Consider the following 10773-nt stretch of genomic DNA (forward strand, 5'->3'; position numbering starts at 1 on the left):
AATCCCCGGCAACGGCGCCAAAAACTTGGTGCGCGAAATTGTGATCACTACAACTTCACACAACTAACCAGCAAGTGCACTGGGTCGTCCAAGTAATACCTTACGCGAGTAAGGGTCGATCCCACGGAGATTGTTGGTATGAAGCAAGCTATGATCACCTTGTAAATCTTAGTCAGGCAGACTCATATGGATATGGTGATGAACGAAAATAACACAAAGGTAAAGATAGAGATACTTATGTAATTCATTGGTAGGAACTTCAGATAAGCGCATGAAGATGCCTTCCCTTCCGTCTCTCTGCTTTCCTACTGTCTTCATCCAATCCTTCTTATTCCTTTCCATGGCAAGCTCGTGTAGGGTTTCACCGTTGTCAATGGCTACCTCCCATCCTCTCAGTGAAAGCGATTGCATATGCTCTTGTCACAGCATAGCGGAATTCAGCTGTCGGTTCTCGGTCAGGCCGGAATAATATCCATCGATACTTTTGCGTCTGTCACTAACGCCCCGCCTGCTAGGAGTTTGAAGCACGTCACAGTCATTCAGTCATTGAATCCTACTCAGAATACCACAGACAAGGTTTAGACCTTCCGGATTCTCTTGAATGCTGCCATCAGTTCTCGCCTATACCACGAAGACTCTGATCTCACGGAATGGTTGGCTCGTTTGTCAGGCGAGCACTCGGTTGTCAGGCGATCAACCATGCATCGTGCCATCAGGAATCCAAGAGATATTCACTAGAGCCTTGGTTGCTTGTAGAACAAGAGTGGTTGTCAGTCACCTTGTTCATAAGTGAGAATGATGATGAGTGTCACGGATCATCACATTCATCAAGTTGAAGAACAAGTGATATCTTAGAACAAGAACAAGCGGAATTGAATGGAAGAACAATAGTAATTGCATTAATACTCGAGGTACAGCAGAGCTCCACACCTTAATCTATGGTGTGTAGAAACTCCACCGTTGAAAATACATAAGAACAAGGTCTAGGCATGGCCGAATGGCCAGCCTCCCAATGATCTAAGAACTAGATGTCCAAAGATGAAATACAATAGTGAAAGGTCCTATTTATAAGAAACTAGTAGCCTAAGGTTTACAGAGATGAGTAAATGACATAAAAATCCACTTCTGGGCCCACTTGGTGTGTGCTTGGGCTGAGCAATGAAGCATTTTCGTGTAGAGACTCTTCTTGGAGTTAAACGCCAGCTTTTATGCCAGTTTGGGCGTTTAACTCCCAATTAGGTGCCAGTTCCGGCGTTTAACGCTGGAATTTCTTGAGGTGACTTTGAACGCCGGTTTGGGCCATCAAATCTTGGGCAAAATATGGACTATCATATATTGCTGGAAAGCCCAGGATGTCTACTTTCCAACGCCGTTGAGAGCGCGCCAATTGGGCTTCTGTAGCTCCAGAAAATCCACTTCGAGTGCAGGGAGGTCAGAATCCAACAGCATCTGCAGTCCTTTTGAGTCTCTGGATCAGATTTTTGCTCAGATCCCTCAATTTCAGCCAGAAAATACCTGAAATCACAGAAAAACACACAAACTCATAGTAAAGTCCAGAAAAGTGAATTTTAACTAAAAACTAATAAAAATATACTAAGAACTAACTAAATCATACTAAAAACATACTAAAAACAATGCCAAAAAGTGTATAAATTATCCGCTCATCAGTGGACATTAAGTTTGAGCTCCAGAACCTGACAATATTAAGCCCCTGATCGCTAACGTTATTGTGACTCACTTTTTCCAGTAACGCTAGAGACTATGCCAGTGATCTTGTCCACTTCAAAGGAGCATAACTTGTATTACAGAGGTCTAATTGAGGTGATTTCAGTTGCATTAGAAAGCTGACATTTAGAGCTTTCCAAAGATATATAATAGTTAATAGTGGGCATCAAATTGGAGCATAAACAAGAGGCATCTTTTAAGCCCCAAAAACACCAACTGGGTAGCAAGTGTAACGTTAGCCACAATAACTTCAGCACTAACGCCACACTTGTAGCGTTAGTGTGGCTAACGGCAGCACTAACACTAAGCACCTGGACCTCAGCTTGATTCACTTCTCTCTTAAGTCCACTTCAAAGCTCAAGCAAGCAAGCCCACAATTGTCAACCAATCAAAGCCACAAGAAGCATCTAGAATAGGAATTTTCATTTAATTGTAATTTGTTTTTAATTTCATTTTGTAATTTAGGAAAACCTATATAAAAGCCTTAGTTTTTACATTCAAAGGAGGCTGGACTAGGATTCTGGAATTGGGGATTGAAGAAGGGTCTTCGGACTCCCTCCCCTCACACACTTTTCCTTCTCTTTCTTTTCTTTGTACTTTTCATTTCTGAATTTGGAAGTTTCAATTTCAGTTTTAATCTTCATCTTTACTTTTCTGCACTTTCTTTGTTTTTTATTTTGGTAGAGCAATGAACAACTAACTCTTTTCAATGGGTTAGAGAGCTCTATTGTGATTCAATGGATCAATTGTAGTTCTTATTCGTCTTCTTCTTTCTTTTCTCTTGATTTTACTAGAGAGCTTTCAATCTTAATTCAATTGGTTAGTTGTCTTGGAAAAGAAACTCTCCATAATTGGATCTCCTCTGAGCCTTAGAAAAGGGATGAGGAGATCATGCTAGAAATGCTTTCTCATGTTGGACCAAATTGGAGTTTGGACGGATATAGTGACATGTAATCCTCCCAACACTTTGATTTGGAAATGCATGTGGTATAATCAGTGACCAAACTTCATCTCTTCCCATGAGCAATTAAATCAAGGAATTGGAAAATTGTTCAAGCTTAGAGAGATTGGATTGCCAAGGAATTGGGATCCAATCACTTAAGATTGTCAAGGAGATCAATGAATGTATTGATTGAGGAAGAGATGAGAATGAACTTAATCCGGAGGATTGCAATATCTCTTGATCCCAATGTTCATTTTATTTTTAGTTCTTACATTTACTTTTCTTGCCATTTTACTTTTTTTGCACTTTATTGCTTTCTTTACTTTTATGCCATTTATATTTCCTTGTTACTTATCACTTCAATATGATTCGTCTAACTAGGATAATCAATTAACCATTGATTGCTTAATCTGTTAATCCCTGTGGATTCGACCTCACTCTATTGTAAGTTTTTACTTGACGACAATTCGGTATACTTGTCGAAGGAAAATTTATTGAGAGACAAGTTTTCGTACATCAATGGCCCAAGCTGACACTACGATGTGTGCGTGTTAAACGATGCGTACACGTCACCAAACGTCCTGACAACTATGATAAATTGTATATCATTTTGAAGCCCTGAATGTTAACTTTTCAACGCAACTGGAATTGTCTCATTTGGACTTCTGTAGCTCAAGTTATGATCGATTTAGTACAAAGAGAGGTCAAGATTGAACTTCTGTAGCTCAAGTTATGATTGATTTAGTACAAATAGAGGTAAGGATTGACAGCTTAGCAATTCCTTCATTTCTTCATGAGTACTCCATTTTTACATGCTTTTTCTTCATTCCCTCAATCCATCTTTGTCTTTTAAACCTAAAATCATTTAACAAACATATCAAGGCATCAAATGGATTCAAAGTGAATTAAATTTAGCTATTTTAAGACCTAATAAGCATATTTTCACACTTAAGCACAAATAAAGGAGAATTTACAAAACCATGCTATTTTAGTAAATAAATGTGGGAAAAGATGATAAAATCCTCTAAATTCAACACAAAATAAACCCTAAAAATGGGGTTTATCGTCCACCACCTCCATCCACTCAGCAGCCCGCTACTTTGACGATGATGCCACCTCCAGCGATGGATACCGCAATGCCAGAATCCTCTCACGGATCCCAGCCAGATGCCCCTCCTCCACCGTTCATCGTATGGATGATGATTTGGCCTAATAGTTTGTCAGCGTTAGTACTATTTTAATGTCTTTTAAATGCAATCTATTTATATATTCTTATTCAACATATGTTTTTGCTAATCTTAAATATTTTATTGATAGGTTTGCACTAAATAAAAATGCATGTACATAGGATTATACCAATATCATTAAACTGATGTACGATCACCAATGGCTGAGCTATAAGAAGATCCCTGTTGAGACTAGAAAGCGATGGTTTCAGAAGTGGATGGTAAAAACTCAACATATTCAAACCTTAGCTAGTTTATATCTTATATTTTATTTAATTATGTATAATTTTAATTAACTAGTGCCAAATGTTTCTTTGTGCAGAAGAAATTTATTTGACAGAAGACTCACGATGCCATGATCAGGAAGATCTTTGATCATCGGATGGCTAGCATCTTCAACAGATGATGCAGGTGGTAGCACGAATCCCCACACCTTTGTACTGTTGTACCAGCAAGTGCACTGGGTTGTCCAAGTAATACCTCAGCAAGTCAGGGTTGATCCCACGAGGATTATGGTTTGAAGTAAGCTATGGTTATCTTGCAAGTCTTATTCAGGCGAATCAGAAGGTTTATGAAGTACGATGATCATGAAACTATGAAAGCAAAAGGGGTAGAAAATATTGATAGGAATATGTTTAAGTATTAGAGTTGCTTTGTCTTTCTGAATTAACTCCGGTATTTCTGCTCTCGTTGCTTGTGAGTGATTTCTTCAATGGCAGGCTGTGTGTGATTGACACTGGTTTGAGTAGCTGCCAATACTCCTCCAGATCTGAACTCCAGGTTTAGTGTGGATCCATTCTGATTGAGGGTGAAGCTTATACAACCCATTATCCTTAATGATCCTACTCAAAGTGCATAGACAAGGTCGGATCTTTCGGATTAGAGAATGCTGCACCTTGAATTCTAGCCTCTACCACAAAGACCCTAATCTCCCCGAAAATTGGCTGAAATGATATCTCGAGAAGTCCCCAACGAAGTCATGGATTAGTCGTCTGAGAGACGTATATTCAAGCAGCTATTAGTTCATCACTGTCCGGTGAAAGACGCGTTCTGAACCCAAGTAGACGCGGGTGTTTGTCAGGTATGTTCATCTTAATGTGATGAACAGATCTAATTTGTCAGATCATCCTATTCACCATGATAAAGTACGAATATACATCTTAGAATTAATCAAACACGGATCGAAGAGAAATAGTAATACTTTTATTAATTCATAGGACTCAGCAGGACTCTTCCCCTCAACTTAGGAGGTTTAGAAACCCATACTAAAGTAAAAAATACAATGTAAAACCCGAAAATATGGTGAATAATGGTAAAAGATGTCTGAATAACATGAATCTAATCCCTTAAATACTAAACAAATGACTAGTAAGGGTAAAACAGTCTTTTTAGTGCTAAAATCCACTTCTGGGGTCCACTTGGTGAGTGTTTGGGCTAAGCTTTGATGAGATCCACGTGTTATGAGTTCTCTTGGGCATGGAACACCAGCTAGGGGGTCCTCTCTGGGTGTTTGGACGAGGGTGACGAACGAATTTTTGACTGGTTTAGAATTCACAAAAGTAATCACGTTGTAAGTATAGTTTCTAAACCAACAAAGAATCCTTTCGTACAAAAACTTGTTTGTCACAAGTAACAAACCCCTAATAAAATTGATAACCAAAGTATTTAAATCTCGGGTCGTCTCTCAAGGAATTGCAGGGAAGTGTTCTTATAATTGGTTATGCAAAAGTATCTTTGGGGTTTTTTTTTAAGATAAGAAGCAAGAATAGTAAATGGTAATGAAAATCAAATGACTAGAAAAGCTCTTGGCAAGGTATGAGTTCTGGAAGTCCTATCCTAGCTATCCTTATCAATTGTGATGAGAATTGTTCACTGCTTCCACTTAGTTAACCCTCTAGTTATGAAGTTATGTCAAGTGGATAAATCAATATAAATCCTCAAGTCCTAGTCAACTCCCAAGGGAAGACTAGAGTTAGTGGAATTCAAGTTAATTAGCAATCTTCAATTATCAATCAACAAGGGAGTTTGATAACTCAAGAGTCTCTGATTACTCAACCAAAACCAAGAGATTCAATAACAACAAATGGAGAAACAAACAATAAACATGAAATACCTCAAATTGCATTAATAAGAGAAATCAAATCTAACATGAGCATTCATAAATTAAAGTAATAGAATAAATAAAAGTAGAAGAGAAACTAAATTAAAAGAACATTGAACCTGGAATTGGGAAGAAATAATCCTAAAAATAAGAGAAATTCTAAATCCTAAAATCTAGAGAGAGGAGAGAGCCTCTCTCCCTAAAAAACTACATCTAAAACCTAAATTTTTGAATAATGAGAAGTTGTTTTTGATTCTTCCACTTTGTAGCCTCTAATCTGTGTTTTCTGGGCCGAAAACTGGGTCAAAAATAGCCCAGAAATCTCGCCCAATGATTTCTGATATGTCCAGCACGTGACTCTGTCACGCGTACGCGTCGTCCACATGTACGCGTGGATTGAACTTTCGCTAGGTCACGCGTGCGCGTGATCCACGCGTGCGCGTGATCCACGCGTGCGCATCGCCTAACAGCATGGTAACTATGGCTAATTAGATATCGTTGCAAAGCCCCAAATGTTAACTTTCCAACGCAACTAAAACCGTCTCATTTGGATCTTTGTAGCTCAAGTTATAATTGATTGAGTGCGAAGAGGTCAGGGTTGACAGCTTTAGCAATTCCTTCAACTTCTTGTATTCTTTCCACTTTTACATGCTTCCTTTCCATCCTCTAAGCCATTCCTGCCCTGTAAACCCTGAAAACACTTAACACACATATCACGGCATCGATTGGTAATGAGAGAGGATTAAGATTAGCGAAATTAAGGCCAAAGAAACATGTTTTCAATCATAGCACAAAATCAGAAAGGAAAGTGTAAAAATTGCAATTTACATGAATAAGTGTGAGAATAGTGGATAAAATCCACTCAATTAAACACAAGATGTACCACAAAATAGTGGTGCATCAAATCTCCCCACACTTAAACATTAGCATGTCCTCATGCCAAGCTCAAGAGAACTAAAAGAGTGAAGAGGAATGGTAGAATATATGAAATGCAACCTATCTATATGAATGCAAGTACATGCAAAATGTTTCTACCCACTTGGTTAAAAATAGATGAACTTTTCAAGAACAAATAGGAACTAGATTTCACTAATTCAAATAATAAAAAAGAAGTACAAATAGACTTGCAAGAAGAAAATAGCTCATGAAAGCTGGAAACAAAGAATCGAGCATCGAACCCTCACCGGAAGTGTATACACTCTAATCACTCATGTGTTTAAGGTTCGATTCTCTCAATTCTCTACTAACCTTGCTTTCTAAGACTTGCTCTTCATCTAACAATCAACAAAAATTTAATACACAAATACACATATCAAGAGGTCTTTTAAGGGTTGTAATGGGGCTAGGGTCAAGGTAGGATTGTATTTGGTCAAGTGGACTAAGATCTGAATCCTTAATTAACCTAAACTTTCCACTTAACATAGGACAATCTATGTAATTATAATGCAAAATCTAACTTCCCATTAATTGTGTTTACCACATATTCATGCATCCCAAATGTCACAGTACATATGCATTGATATTATTACTTAACTTGGGGCATTTTTTCCCCTTTTTATTGATTTTTCTTTTTCTTATTATTATGTTTTTCTATATTTTTTTCTTTTCTTTTCTTTTGTTTTTCTCAATGCATATGGTTAAAGTATTGAATGCAATAATATGTGCTCAACTATTGTTTTGCACATTTTCACAAGAATATACAGCACCCAATTCTCAAACCAAACGTTTTCAATCCCAATTTCCCCACACTTAAATCATGAGCACTTTCACCAGTCTAAGCTAACCAAGGAGTCAAATTAAGGACATTATTATTTTCTGCTTAGAGTTAGTGATGAGCTAAAGTAAAGAACAAAGGGGTAAAATAGAATCAAAATTGGTTTGCAAAGGATAATGAAAAGGTTAAGGCCATATGGGTATCTAAGCTAAGTGAAACAAGGCCTCAATCATATAAGTATATGCATACCTTAAACCATGGAAATATAGACTTAAGCAAGACAAAGATCACAATTTTAGAGAGAATAACACACATCAAGAATAATATATTGGTTGATGAGATGCAACCAATCAAATAGGCTCAAAATCTAACTGGTTTTGTGTGTTCGAGCACTAAAACCATGTTCCAAATAAAAATCTTCAAACAAGCTTAACAAAAATTTTAATTCAAATTAGTGAAATACTATAAAATAGTTTCTTGAAAAAGAAAATATCACTTCAACTAAGTAGTAGCTAAAGTATGCACGAAATTTAACAACATGCAATCAAACATGCAAATGCAACAATGAACTAATAAAGGAATTCCACATTGGTGTTGAGAAGGAACTAACTAACCTGTGGAAGTCGGTATCGACCTCCCCACACTTAAAGATTGCACCGTCCTCGGTGCATGCTGAGATGCGCAAGTGGGCGGGTTGCTCCAACTGATGCTCTTTCTTTAATGGATTATACAGATGGACTTGGTGTTCGCCCCATTTAAAAGCTTTTCCTTTTTCTTTCTTGATGGCCATCCTAAAAGAAGAGAGAAAGGAAGAAGAGTAACCCACGAACAAAGATAGGAAAACAAATAGAATATGGGTGGGTTGATGCCAAATAATGAGGATCTCAACTACATGGTAGCTACAACATGCAAGTGAGAAAATAGTAGAAGCAAATGGCATATGAATAGTGCAAAAATTGCAACAATGAGGGAGAGAGAGTAGGTCATGAGAGACATTATAGGGATATATCAATGCACAAGGAATACAAATGTCATAAAAGATTAGCATTGACATCTAAATAATATCACCCAACAGTGTAAAACAAGTCACTAAGCACCAAATAATGCCAGGAAGATGCAACAGTTGAATAAGAACTTTTAACACCAATGGAAAAATAATAAACTTAGAAAATAAAATATAAACATACACAAAGTTAAAATGTAATGAATGAAAATATACAAATGAATTAAGTAAAAGAGAATGAAAGAGAATAAGGATGAGAAGTTAAAAAAATAAAGAAGAAAGAAGGAAGAAAGGAGGAAGAAAGAAGGAGAAAGGAGAGGAGAAAAGAAGTAAGAAATGAGAAATAGGACGCGACGCGTGCGCATGCATCACGCGTATGCGTGAAAACTGAAATGGCCAAGGGACGCGTAAGCATCGTCCACTCGTACGCGTGAACGGCCAAAAATGAACACTGACGCGTGAGCGTCGGTCACGCGTACATGCGACCTCTGGTCGTGCGAAACGCACATTACCAGCACCAAGGCAGCACAACTCTCGGCTAAATCACTCATTGACGCCGATTTTGCACAACACGTGTACGCGTCGCTGACACTTACGCGTGAGTTGACTAAAATATGGGTGATGCGCACGCGTCGCCCACGCGTACACGTGGGTTGGCTCGTGCGCAAGCCACCCTTTCTGTGCAGCTTCCGCGTAACTTGCTGTAAGTTTTAGCGACGCATGTGACGCGTTGATGAGCGGATAATTTATACGCTTTTTGGCATTGTTTTTAGTATGTTTTTAGTATGTTTTAGTTAGTTTTTACTATATTTTTATTAGTTTTTAGTTAAAATTTACTTTTCTGGACTTTACTATGAGTTTGTGTGTTTTTCTGTGATTTCAGGTATTTTCTGGCTGAAATTGAGGGACCTGAGCAAAAATCTGATTCAGAGGCTGAAAAGGACTGCAGATGCTATTGGATTTTGACCTCCCTGCACTCAAAGTGTATTTTCTGGAGCTACAGATACCCAATTGGCGCGCTCTCAATTGCGTTGGAAAGTAGACATCCTGGGCTTTCTAGCAATGTATATAGTCCATACTTTGCTTGAGATTTGATGGCCCAAACAGGCGTTTCAAGTCAGCTCAAGAATTCTGGCGTAAAACGCCGGAACTGGCATAAGAATGGGAGTTAAACGGCCAAACTGGCACAAAAGCTGGCGTTTAACTCCAAGAAAAGTCTCTACACATAGAAGCTTCAATGCTCAGCCCAAGCACACACCAAGTGGGCCTAGAAGTGGATTTTTATGTCATTTACTCATTTTTGTAAATCCTAAGCTACTAGTTCTCTACAAATAGGACCTTTTGCTATTGTATTAAAAATCTTTGGATCACTTTAGATCTTTAGATCATCTTTGGACGTCGAGTTCTTAGATCATTAGGGGCTGGCCTCACGGCCATGCCTAGACCTTGTTCTTATGTATTTTCAACGGTGGAGTTTCTACACACCATAGATTAAGGTGTCGAGCTCTGCTGTACCTCGAGTACTAATGCAATTACTATTGTTCTTCTATTCAATTCAGCTTTTTCTTGTTCCAAGATAGCACTTGTTCCTCAACTTGATGAAGGTGATGATCCGTGACACTCATCAGCATTCTCACCTATGAACGTGTGCCTGACAACCACCTCCGTTCTACCTTAGATTGAGTGGATATCTCTTGGATCCCTTAATCGGAATCTTCGTGGTATAAGCTAGAATTGATGGAGGCATTCAAGAGAATCTAGAAGGTCTAAACCTTGTCGTTGGTATTCTGAGTAGGATTCAAGGATTGAATGACTGTGACGAGCTTCAAACTCGCGATTGTGGGGCGTTAGTGACAGACGCAAAAGAATCACTGGATTCTATTCCGACATGATCGAGAATCGACAGCTGAATAGCCGTGCTGTGACAGAGCGCCTTGAACATTTTCACTGAGAGGACGGGACTATAGCCACTGACAACGGTGATGTCCAACATACAGCTTGCCATGGAAAGGAGTAAGAAGGATTGGATGAAGACAGTAGGAAAGTAGAGAGACGGAAGGG

This window comes from Arachis stenosperma, chromosome 1 (genome assembly GCF_014773155.1).
Source record: "Arachis stenosperma cultivar V10309 chromosome 1, arast.V10309.gnm1.PFL2, whole genome shotgun sequence".
In the NCBI taxonomy this organism is placed as follows: Eukaryota; Viridiplantae; Streptophyta; class Magnoliopsida; order Fabales; family Fabaceae; genus Arachis; species Arachis stenosperma.